We start from the raw sequence: 13,587 nt of genomic DNA on the forward strand, positions 1-13,587 counted from the left end.
TCGGCCATTCTCTTCTTTAGCTTGACAATCTCTATAGCATCATCACCAGATATGACAATGTCATCCACATACATAATAAGTACTGCAAATTTTCCTGATACTGACCTTTTTGTAAACAGAGTGTGATCTGAATGCCCTTGACTATACCTTTGAAATTTTACGAAGGTAGTGAATCTGCCAAACCAAGCTTTGGGAGATTGCTTCAACCCATATAAGGATTTCTTTAGCTTACATACTCAGTGATTAAACTGACACTCGAACCCTGTAGGAGGACTCATGTAAACTTCTTCTTCTTCTAATTCCCCATTTAGAAAAGTATTTTTACATCAAGTTAATGGAGAGGACAATCTCTGTTAACTGCTACTGATAGAAGGACCCGGACAGTGTTTAGCTTTGCCACTAAGGAAAAAGTCTCAGAGCAATCTATTCCGAATGTTTGAGTAAAGCCTTTGGCGACCAATCTCGCTTTGTACCTATCAATCGTTCCATCAGGCTTGTACTTTACTGTAAAGTCCCACATGCATTTCCACTGTCTTGTGTCCTTTAGGAAGGCTGACTTGATCCTAAGTATTATTTTTCTCAAATGCTCTCATTTCCTCCATAACTGCAGTTTTTCATTCAGGAATCTCCATCTTCGCATGTATACTGCTTGGTATCGTAATTGTGTCCAAGCTTGTAATAAGGGTCTTGAATTCCAGGGATAAATTACTGTAAGACAAGTAGCTTTGCAGTGGATAATTGGTGTAAGATCTGATACCTTTCCTCAAGGCAATGGGAAGATCGAGAGAGGCATCATAACTTTTCTTCTCACCTGACTCCCTATCACATTCAACCTTGTGCTTAAAAGCCTCATCTTCTGAGGAACTTTTTGCACATTCACCCTCAAAAGTATCATCTGCTGGAGTAGTTTTTTTTTTAAATTATCACCACTTGCAACGACATCATCTTCGCATAAGGCGTCCTTAGCACAATCATCGATACTATCAAGGATTTCTCTACTTTTATCCACATCATTTTCAACACAAAGGTCATTTTGAACACAAATATCGTTATCACTGGAGGTAGAAATACCAGTACTTGGAACTGATGTTGAGTTTAACTCATGGACTGAAGTCGAAGAAGTAACAGGCAACACTATTTCCTTTATGAGATTATTCTGATAGTATGTTATCCAAGGAACTTGTTTGGTCAGAAGGACAGTCTCATCAATATCCATGACAGGCTCAGGAAGAACATCCCCAGGTTCAAACTCATAAATAATAATCCTAGGTTCAGATAACCCCAATGGACTTGGACTCCAATCAGTCTCTTCACTAGTACTCTCCCCCTGAAGACAGCTAATGGGAAAGAAAGATTGATCTTCAAGGAAATTAACATCCATCGAGACAAAGTATTTATGTGAGGACGGGTGATAACATTTGTATCCACGTTGATGAAGGGGATATCCAACAAAGACACATTTCTGAGCGCGGGAAGTGAATTTATTACAATTAGGACCATGGGCATGGACAAACACGACACACCCAAACACCCGAAAAGGGGTATCAGGAACAAGGTGCTTATTGGGATAGAAATCCTTGAAACACTCCAAAGGAGTGTGAAACTTTAAGACACGGGAAGGCATGTAATTTATCAGATGTGCTGCCACTAAGATAAAATCCTCCCACAAGTAGGACGGTAGGAAAGTAGACAACATCAGAGAGCAAGTGACTTCAACAAGGTGACAATTTTTTTGCTCAGCCACCCTATTTCGTTGAGGAGTTTATGCACACGAGCTCTAATGAACAACTCCCTTATAGGTTAAAAATTCTTGAAAAGACTTATTAAAAAAAAATCATGACCGTTATCACTCCGAAGGATGGCGATTTTTATATTGAACTGGGTTTCCACAATGGTATAAAACTGTTGAAATACTGACGAGACCTCAGACTTATCGGTGAGAAGGAACACCTAGGTAAGTTGAGTGTCATCATCAATAAACGTCACAAATCAGCATTTGACAGTTGAGGTAGTGACAGGTGAAGAACCCCAGACATCACTATGAATAAGAATAAACGGTTTAAACGGCTTATATGGTCAAGACCGCAACGAGACACGATGTTGTTTAGCTCGAATACACACATCACAAGTCAGACCAGAAATATTAATATTATGAAACAGATGGGAAAATAGATATTTCATATATTGAAAACTCTAATGTCTGAGATAGAAATTCCATAACATGTAATCTTTTTCAGAAGTAAAAAAACAAGAAGAAAGTAAACTAGTCCTATCATATAACCTAGAAAAAGTATCTACATTAAGGAAATAGAGAGCCCTTCCCCCCCCCCCTCCCCCATCATGTTGGACAGTGCCAATCGTCGTCGCGAGCTCAGATCCTGAAAAACAACAGCATCGGTGAGAAAGTGACCCGATAATAAATTATAAGAAATTTTGGGAACATGTAGCACATCGTGTAGGGTTAAACCTTTAAGGAGATAGATGACCCGTTCATGCCACATGAGCAAAGGATCCATCTGCAATTCTGATTCTCTCATTATCGAAACTTGGACAATATGAAATAAATTGGTTAGAAGAGCCAATTAAATGATTCGTAGCCCCCAAATCTAGAATCCATGACTTGCTACCATTCACATTAATGAAACCAAAGATCGAGTCGTACCTGACTAGGCAATCACACTGACACCCACAACACTGGAGTCATTTGGACTAGTTCCTTGATTCTAAGGCTGAGAGTTACCATTAGCAGACTCACCTACTAATGCTCTTCTGAACCCTGACTGACGTCGTTTACTGTTAGGCGGACAACCATGCAACTGTTGGGACTGGTGTCCTAAATCTCCTTGTAGTCTCATAGTTTGTAAACTCTATATAAACATATTGTTATTAATAAAATAAGTGTTATTTTATAAGTATTTACTCAATCTAATAAACTAAGATCCGATGTTATTTTATGTAAATTTAAACAAGTTGTAGAGACATACAGGTAGATCTTGTTTAAATAATAACCTAAATGGTCTGTAGTAGATGGACAAGGTTGGATACCTTATGCTGGTGACACTACAGATATGGCCCGTTTTATAAGTGTTACAAGTGTTGTAAAGTGTTATAAATGATCTGATCTTGATCATTCATGTGAAGACATGCAAGCAGGGGTATCCTATACAAAGAGTTTGTATAAGACCGGACCACAAAATTATTAGTCTCTTTATATAACACCGTTGATAATAGAGACTTACATTTTACTAGGATGACCATAGGTAACATGACCTGAATCCTGAGTGAGTATGGAACTCTTGCTCATGAAGGTGGTCCTTTGATTTGTATGGGTGAGAGTGACCAGATTACCAACTCAACAAGTCTACAATTTTAGGGATTCTTCTAATTAAGGAGTTGGGAATTCAGCTACACAAGACGAAATTTACTTCTTTCCCCGATGCAGAGGTAAGTAGATAAATTGCTTCCTTAAGGGCTGATTTCGGGTCTTGAACATAGTGACCATACCCTCTCTTGGAAAGAGAGGACTTAGTCATAATGGGACTATGACTTATTGTTCATTGGAGAAATCAGTGGTACTTAAGGAGTTAGATGTAACTACAGGAGAAAAACGGTAAATTGGCCATGTTGTACTTACGAACGATTTGTGAAGGGCCATTGCACTGTTGATTGCTTATATCCAATGGACACAAAAATATATTTGTAGTGCGAAGAGTGCAACTGTCGGTCTTTAATGGAGTGCCCGATAGTTAACGGATGGTGGATATTGTGATTAAAGAGTTTAGTCAGTTATTCACGTACCGTTGGAGCTTCAAACTACAGGTCCATAAGGTCCCCTTGGTAGCTCAATGGATTCAAGTTGAGAATCAGATTTTGGGAAACTAACAAGAGGGAATTTGATTATATATGATATAATTAAACTGATTCAATTATATATAATATAATTGATATGATGTATTGATACATATTTGATTGGAAGAATTAATATAAATATGATTTATATTAAATTCCATAAAATAGAAAAAGAACTATAGTTTATATGTTGCATATGATACAATATTAAAACTATAAGTTCTAAATATAATATGATAAGTTAGTTTTGTATTTATTTATAATTTATTAATTATATGATAATTAATATTTCTTTTTCTAAATAACCGAACTTGGTGGGTGGTTATACACATTTTATGGTAACTATGAGATAAAAAGGAAAAATTGTTTTTCAAATCATTTTAATCGGAATCATCTCACAGAATTCTATCGAGTAAAAGAAGTTCTACTACACGATAGCTTTACAGAGCCTATACAATCGAGTATCAAGTCTATACAATAGAATTCTTCCTCTATACGATTGAGTATCAAGTCTATACAATAGAATTCCTCCTCTATACAATCGAGTATCAAGTCTATACGATAAACCTCCTTCTTCTATACAATAGTTTGATCGCATACTCGATCGTCTACTCAATCATTTACCTCCTCCTTCCCTCTATCCAAATTCATACAGAGCCCACAACTCTTGGATTTTCACATCGAGAATACCAAGGTAATCTTGTGGTGGTGTCTTGTTCTGTTCGAGGATCGAGGATCGAGTTTTACTCATTGATGATCGAGGATCTTCCAATTGATCGTTGCGTTCATGTTGTTTGGACGCATTAGTGACCGATCTAGGGAAATACGTGAAGAAAGAGTTCTTCAAAGGTATTATCACTTGATCCCTTGTTTATTGTTAAGAGGCATGCTATTATTTATCTTCAATGCATAATTTGTTTTAGTTTGGTTGTAAATGTTTGAGTTCTTTCATAATGGAGTTTGGAACGATTTGCTTTCACTCAAAGGTCCTCTAGTTTTAGAGTTCCTTTAACAACTTCCAACACTGATCCTTGGTGTGCCAAGGTTTCTTGCAATGTTCACATACTGTAGGAGGCGTACTATTCTGTTTATTATTAACAAGACCAGATGTCTTAGATGCAGTGGAATCAGTCGAAGAGATCAGTAAATTGTTCATGGCATTGGACCTATCTTCCTTCAGATGAATCTCTAAACAAATTTCCATTTGGGATGGTATCGGACGATGCCCCAGGATTCAACTGCGTACGGCATCGAACATAGAATTTAGGCCTGCAAGGAAATCATAGACCCGATCGGTTTCTTTAGACTTGAAATGTTGCACTCCCCCACAAGGACAATCCCAAACCATCTCACGACATATGTTCATCTCTTGCCATAGTAACAACAATTTATTGAAGTAGGTTGTTATATCCATTGTTTCTTGTTTGCATTCATGAACTTGCTTGCATAAGGTGTAGAGTCAGGAGACATTCTATTGTTTGGAATACAACTTCTGAACAGGATGAGGATTCCACTTTTCATAATGCTGCTATGAGCCGAAAGAGCTTACCCAGATGTCCCACACAGTAGTAGCATACAGTAGAGGTTTCCCTATCTGAGGATCCATGCTACCTATCAACAGATATAGGAGTAAAGGATCCCCCCCCCCCTTCCAAACACGTTCCTATTCAATTTTCTCAAACAATAAAACCTGCAGAGTTTCCCATAGACCTAGACAGTAAATGTGTTATAGGTAAAGTAGGGAAAGATGTTACCAAATTTTTAGAGTACATTGGCAGATTAGAGGGGAAATCTCATGAAATACCCGAGGTTGTCCTAACTGCTTCTCCGAAGGCAGCTATTTGTTGTTGAATAGATTTTTTTTGCTGTTTGAGTTGAAGTTGAAGTTGGGTGAATTGTTCCTGAATATAGTCAAGTTTCTGTCCAAGATATGGTGATGATGATGGTTCCCCAACTTTAAATCTACCACCCATAGGGACTTTTTGGCTGAGACTGCCACCTAGAGGCACAGTTGGTATCGAGCAGAAATCATGGTTGGGATTAGCAGACGTTGGTTGGGGTCAGGTACAGACAACAACTGGGATCGAAGTGCTGTAGCTCGAATCGGCTGGGTCACGACTAAAGGGATCCATACGCGTGCGACTGCAATCGGTCCAGAGGGCTCCGATTGGTCGAAATTCAGATGGGTCGGGCTGGAAACTGCCAACTAGCTAGCGATCGAACGTGGACGGCTCGGCACAAGGCTAGAAACCACTAAACGTTGGCTTCTGATTGTCTGAGGTGCGCCCCGACTTTCGATCGTCTGAGGCACGCCGCCAAAAGTCGTTTGGTTGCTCCGTGAATCTTCTGGTGGCCGATCTAGTCAGCTGGTTGGGTCTGCTAGTTGTCGATCCAGTCGGTTGCCTGTCTTCTGGTTTGGGCTACTCCAATCAGCTGATGAAGACGTGGTAGAACCATCTAGAAGTATCGTTCTATAGTGTTTTGTACGACAGTGGCTATATCGATGGTTGCAGTGCCAGATAGCACTTGTGATTCTCTTGTTGGGTTTTCCTCAATGGTGGTCAGGATTTCATCTCCACGCTCTGATACCATGATGAAAACAAATAAAAGAAAAGAAAATAGAGGTACACAATAGCTTACGTGGAAAACGTGAAAAACCACAATATAGAATGTTTCTTATTAATTTTATGATATAAACAATACAGGGAGACTACACATATAAATAGAACAGTAAGAAACCCTAGGGCATAGGTAAAACACAAAAACGCCCCTAGGGCAAACTCCCATATTTTCAACAATATAATATATATATATATTGGAAAAGGAACTATATACAAATAGGAAAGGGGCTTTTGTTTATTTATGTATGTGTGTGTATGTATATATATATATATGTTAGGGTTAGGAAAAAGAGAAAATAAAGGAGAATAAAATTTTCCTTTTACCTTCAATGTGAACTCCAACCAATCTTTCTCTTCAAGCAATCTTTTCTCAATCTCTCTCTCTCTCTTTCATCAAACTTTACCATAGGACCTAGCTCGACGTCATCAGCTGCCTAAGACGTCCACTGCTTGTTTGTTGATCGTCGTGTTAGAGACCTGTCGCACGTAGTCCGTTTTCTTCAACTGCCACTCTTAACCGAACGAATCTCACCGTTGATTGTGATGACAACCCAACCTTTGGTCTTCAACTGCGCAGTCTATCGTGTCGTCAACTGTCAATGATCATTGCTTCGTCTAACGTTGTCGATCGATCGTTGTCGTCAGATTATGCCGCCGCCACCGCTAGCACTAAAGGTCACTAAACTTTCAACTTTTTTGGGCGAGTTTTCTTTGAATGCTTCCCTGTCTTGGTTGCCAAATGGAAAATGTGTTTAAAGGTTGTCGAAATCTTGACCTTTAGGTGATAGATTAGAGGCTTAAAGGAATTTTTGGGAGTTAAAGCAAGCTGTCCAGCGACCTCGAAGGCTATTATTGGTGATTTAAGGTGAGTTTTATGGGTTTATTGTGGAGTTTTGGCTTGGGGTTGGATACCCAATAAGTAGTGGCTTAATTATTGAATTTATTATGATTAAAGGGGTCGAATTTGGAAGTTTTGCATTGTTGTCCAGCAAAGTTAAAAGTTGATTTTCGCGGTTTAGCATATGGTCGTGCTGACTTTTGGAGCTTTGAATTACTTACCACTAATTGGATAAGTTTTGGAGATTATTGTGATAACTTTTTTGTTTGGCTTAAGCCAAAGCATCTAAATTATTTTCAATTTATGTTTAAGGGAGAATTCAAGAATTTTTTTTCTAAGATAAAAGGAGATTACTTGGCTTGATTACACTATAAGGACTTAAATTGAGGTAAGTGATTTACTACCAGTTCGCCCTCAAACCCCAAGTTGATGTTAGGTCTGTGAATACATTGTAGGCATGTTTTTGTTGTGATGGAATATTCTACCATGGTTGGTTGTTATATGATTGTTGAGATGTTCAGAAAACTCATGAGTTATGCTACTATGATTATTATAATATGCTATGGCTTGTTATGAATTTGGACGATGTATGTTGCATGTTGAAGTGATGGTGACAGTTAGCATCCCTATCGAACTGTATTCATCCCCTGAGTATGTTTCGACATACTTAAGGTATCTCCAACCACAGTTATGTTATTGTGTCTCTTTGGAGTCACTTCCTATGAAAGCGTGCCTTCGGATATACCCCTTAAGCCTATGTTTATGCCTATGTCGAAATGCACACCTTTGTCTTGATAGGGATACTAACCTGTACACCTAGTGGACCCAATAATGGGTCACTTACGGAGTATTTCTATACTCACCATTTTTTAATCTATTTTAAATTAGAGTTAGGGGTACCTCGAACAAAGATATTATTTTATTCTGTTATATTTTATTTATTTATATTTATTTATTTAATTATTTTTATAGTTTTTATAATAAAGGTTGGTTTGTTCTTTGGATTTAATCAAATTGTGTGAAAAATCCATTTTGAGATTTATGCATGCATATAGTAGCGGTCTGATTCCCATTGTAGAAAGTCGGGTCGTAACAATTGGTATCAAAGTCGTAGGTTTTTGGTTTTGTAGACTAGCTTACATCGTAAGTCCGAAATGTCCTCTATGGCTCATTAATGAATTCTTCGTCATCGCCAGGTATGTCTTGTAAGTAAATTTTTATGAAAAGTTGTGCATAAAATATTTGTTTAGTTATGCCCTGGTTATGCTCTAATTGGTCGTTAAACAATTAAAGGAAGCTAGTATGAGATTACGTTGGGTTTATGATTGTAACTGGTATGTTCTCCTGATGATGGACTCGATAAAAAAAGTTGGTAGCGTTTGATTTTTAGGAAATGGTATGAACTAAAGGAAGACGTAGTCGCAGTCGAAATCCTAAGGGTCGAAATCAGGACCCCATACCAGTGAATTCCCCACCGCCTAGAGACCCTTCTAGGTTAGGGTTGCCAAGGATTCCAACACGAAGTTGGACTTGAATCATGACTGCACCCCTGCAGACATAGGATCCTTAAGCCTATGACCTATCCACATTGGGAGCACATAATGGTGGGGCTGGTGGAAGTCAGAACATTTTGGTAACTCCAGCTCCACTAGGTGTCCAAGTTAATGAGGAGGCAATGGCAGCACAGATTGGGCAAGCGGTTACATCATCTTTGTTGGATAGAATGCAAGAACCAGGCCGGAGTGTAGTTGTAGAGCAGATAACTCAGACTAATTGGACTCAACAAACCCAAACACCATAAGTACAACCTTCGCAGGTCCAGACGATACAAGTACAGGCTCAGAACTAGAATTCAAAGGACTTGTCTCTAGAGGCAAAGCATTTGCGCGATTTTCAAAAGTATAACCCCCCCCCTTCCCCACGTTCTATGGGCCACTAAAGAACCCAACTAAGGCAGAGTTGTTATTGTCCACTGTGGAGTCAATTTTTCGAAATATGGAGTGCCCAGAAGATCAGAAACTCTAATGTGTTGTCTTTCTACTCACTAAGAACGCTCAATGTTGGTGGCACTCAATAGAGCAAATGATAGAAACTAACGGTGGATAGGCAACCTAGGACCAATTCGAGGAACGATTCCATGAGAAGTATTTTTCCGCCATTATGAGGTACAACAAACAGATACGATTTTACAAATTTAAAGTAGGGAGTCATGACCGTGGAGGAATATGAGGAGGAATTTGATAAGCTTTCTTGTTTCACCCCTGACCTAGTGCCCACAAAAGCGAAGAAGGTCGAACGATTCGTAAATGGGCTAAGAGATGGGGTGCACGATATAGTGCAAGCTTTTGAGTCGACTACCTATGCGATAGCATTCGTGTAGTAGCTCGAGTAGGTTGCTCATCAGGGGAGGTATTCTTGAAATCTTTAGTAGGGGAGTCTAGCTCAAGCCAAAAAGGGAAGGCAGATTTTAGAACTCCTGAGCAGTCACAGAAGAGTCAGAATGTAGATAGGCCACCACGACACTTTAAGCAACAAGCTTCCAAATCTTGAGGGATAGGCCTATATGCACATCTTGTGGAAAACGCCATTGGGGATATTATTTGACTGGCACCGGGACATGTTTTAGATGCAAACAAGTAGGGCATACAGTTAACCAATGCCCTAGTGTTCATATTGGAGGTGGTCAGTCTTCGAGTATGCCTTATGGGTTTTCGAACAGACAAAAACAGCACGATCGAGTATATACTACAACTTGGCCGAAGGCTGATAAGTCAGGCACGATGGTGACAGGTATGCTCCCAATCTTAGGATATTATGCCTTAGTGTTATTTGATTCTGGCTCATCTCATTCATTTATATCCTCAGTGTTTTTTAAGCATGCTATGCTAGAACTAGAGCCTTTGGGTTATGTTTTATCCGTTTCTACTCCGTTTGGAGAAATTATGTTAGCAAGTGAGAAGATAAAAGCATGTCAGATTGAAATAGCAAATCATGTATTAGATGTGACTTTAATAGTGTTGGACATGCGAGATTTTGATGTTATAATAGGCATGGAGTGGTTGGTTGTCAACCATGCTAGTATCGACTGCTCCCGTAAGAAAGTGGTCTTTAACCCTCTCATGGAAGCTAGCTTTAAGTTTAGAGGAGCTTGGATCGTGGTCTTGCCTAAGGTAATTTCTGCCTTGAAAGCCAACAAATTGCTCAACCAAGGTATCTGACATATCTTGGCCAGTATGGTTGATACAAGGGGCTCTGAGGTCACTTTGTCATCTGAGCCAGTGGTGAGAGAATATCTAAATGTTTTTCCTGAAGATCTTACAAGGTTGCTACCGTACAAAGAGATGGGCTTCACTATGAGTTAGAACCAGGCACTACTCCTATCTCTAAAGCTCTATATAGAATGGCTCTAGTAGAACTGAAATAGCTTAAGACCCACTAGCAAGAGTTGGTTGACAAGGGATTCATAGGCTCGAGTGTGTCACCGTGGGGTGGCCTAGTGTTGTTCGTGAAGAAAAATGATGGTTTATTATGCCTATGCATAGATTACAGAGAGTTAAACGAGGTAACCATCAAGAACAAGTATCCTCTTCTCAGGATTGATGATTTGTTTGACCAGTTACAGGGGGCAACAGTTTTCTCTAGGATCAATTTACATTCAAGGTATCATCAGTTGAGGATAAGAGACAGTGACACTCCTAAGACTGCACTCCGCTCTAGATATGGACATTACGAGTTCATTGTGATGTCATTTATTTTGACCAATATACCTGTTGTATCCATAGATCTGATGAACAAGGAGTTCAAGGATTTTCTTGATACTTTTGTTATAGTCTTTATTGATGATATTTTGGTCTTTTCCAAGACTGAAGTGGAGCATGAGGAACATCTTAGGAAGGTCTTGGGAACGTTGAGGGAGAATAAGTTGTCTGCTAATTCTCCAAGTGTGAATTCTGATTGCGGCAGGTGTCCTTTCTTGGGCATGTTGTGTCGAAGGATGGAGTTTCGGTGGAGCCCGTAAAGATTGAGGTTGTTACGAGTTGCCCTCATCCTACCATAATCGGTGAAGTGCATAGTTTTCTAGGGTTAGTAGGTTATTATCGTCGGTTCGTAAAAGATTTCTCTCGCATAGCCACTCCTTTAACCCAGTCGACTAGAAAGGGAGTTTCCTCCGTGTGGGATAAAGCTTATAAGGAAAGTTTTTAGAATCTCAAGCAGAAGCTTGTAATTGCATTGGTTCTTACAGTACCAGATAGTTTAGGAAGTTTTGTGACTTCCAGTGATGCTTCTAGAAAAGGGTTGGGATGTGTGCTTATACAACACGGTAAGGTGGCTGCCTATGCCTCCTGCCAGTTGAAGAGTCATGAATGAAATTATCTTACTGATTTAGAGTCGGCTACAGAAGATACATATTTTCATAGACCACAAGAGTTTGAAGGACTTCTTCACTCAGAAGGAGTTGAATATGAGGTAATGCAGATGGTTGGAGTTAGTGAAGGATTATGACTGTGGAATTTTGTATCATCCAGGCAAGGCAAATCTGGTGCAGATGCTCTGAGTAGAAAAACAACCCATTTAACGGCTCTGATTACTATACAAACTCATTTATGCAAAGATTTTGAACAAGCAGAGATTGCAATAGCAATCAGGAGAATCACTTCATAGTTGGCACAGTTGACAGTAGAACCAACCATCAGACGGAGAATTATTGATGCTCAACGGGGTGATCCCTTTGAGAAGTTTTGCAAAGTAGAGACGGGACGGGATAATGAGTTCTCAGTATCCCCCTGATAATGGTCTTCAATTCTAGGGACACTTATGTGTACCGACATGTAGTGATCTTAAGAATGAGTTGTTGACAAAAGCTCACGACTCCCTTTTTTCGATACATCCTGGCACCACCAAGATGTACCAGGATCTAAGACTGTATTACTGATGGCATGATATGAAAATGAAGGTAGTTGAGTTTGTTAGTAAATGTCTGGTGTCTCAGCAAATGAAAGCCCCGAGGCAAAGGTCGGCAGGTTTGTTGCAACCCTTGAGTGTACCAGAATGGAAGTGGGAGCATGTGTCTATGGACTTCATTGTGGGCTTGCCAAAAATAGTGAAAGGTTATACAATGATATGGATTGTAGTGGATAGACTCACTAAGCTAGCGCACTTTATCCCTAGAAGGCCTACATTTTCAATGAATAGGTGGGCACAGCTGTATATGAAGGAGGTGGTAAGATTACACGGGTGTCGGTGTTTATTGTGTCTAATAGAGATCCTTGTTTTACCTCTAACTTTTGGAAGAGCCTTCAGACAACATTGGGTACTCAATTAGCTTTCAATTTAGCTTTTCACCTTCAAACTAATGGTCAAACTGAGTGCTTGAACACAACATTAGAGGATATGTTGCGCGTTTGTGCATTGGAATTTTAAGGGAGTTGGGATTCTCACCTGCATTTGATGAAGTTTCCATATAATAATAGTTATCAGGCTACTAACAGTATGTTGTCATTTGAAGCTCTATATAGAAAGAGTTTCAGGTCTCCCATTTGTTGGGGTAAGGTCGATGAGCGGAAATTTTTGGGAACTAAGCTAGTTTAGATTACAAATGAGGCAATGCAGAAAATTAAAGCCCAGATGCAAACATCACAGAATAGGCAGAAAAATTACCCTGATGCTAGGCATGAGGACCTTGAATTTGAGATAGGTGATGAAGTATTCCTGAAGGTAGCACCTGTGAAAGGTGTTCTAAGGTTTGGGAGAAAGGGGAAGTTGAGCCTATGTTTCATAGACCATTCGAGATCCTAGAGCGGATCAGCTCTGTGGCTTATCTCTTAGCCTTGCCACCTTCTCTTTCTGCAGTTCGCAATGTTTTTTATGTCTCGATGTTAAGGAAGTATGTGTCAGACCCATCCTATGTGGTAGACTTCGAGCCCTTATAGTTGAATGAAATCTTAAGTTATGAAGAGAAGCATATACAAATCCTTGCGAAGGAAGTAAGAGTTTTGAACAAAAGGGAGATTGCACTAGTGAAGGTTTTATGACAGAATCACCAGTTGGAGGAGCCAACGTGGGAACGAGAGAATGGGATAAGAGCACAGTATCCAGAACTCTTCTAAGATTAGAACTTTTGAGGACGAAAGTTCCTTAAGGAGGGTAGAGTGCAACAACCCAAATTTTCAAGGAAATTTTATTTAATTGTCTTGTGTTATTAAGATTGAGACGATGTTATGAAAAGGGAGCTTTTGTCAGCTACTGGTGGATAAGAGACTGTATTACCAAGATCTGAAA

This window comes from Benincasa hispida, chromosome 1, assembly GCF_009727055.1.
Source record: "Benincasa hispida cultivar B227 chromosome 1, ASM972705v1, whole genome shotgun sequence".
Classification (NCBI taxonomy): Eukaryota; Viridiplantae; Streptophyta; class Magnoliopsida; order Cucurbitales; family Cucurbitaceae; genus Benincasa; species Benincasa hispida.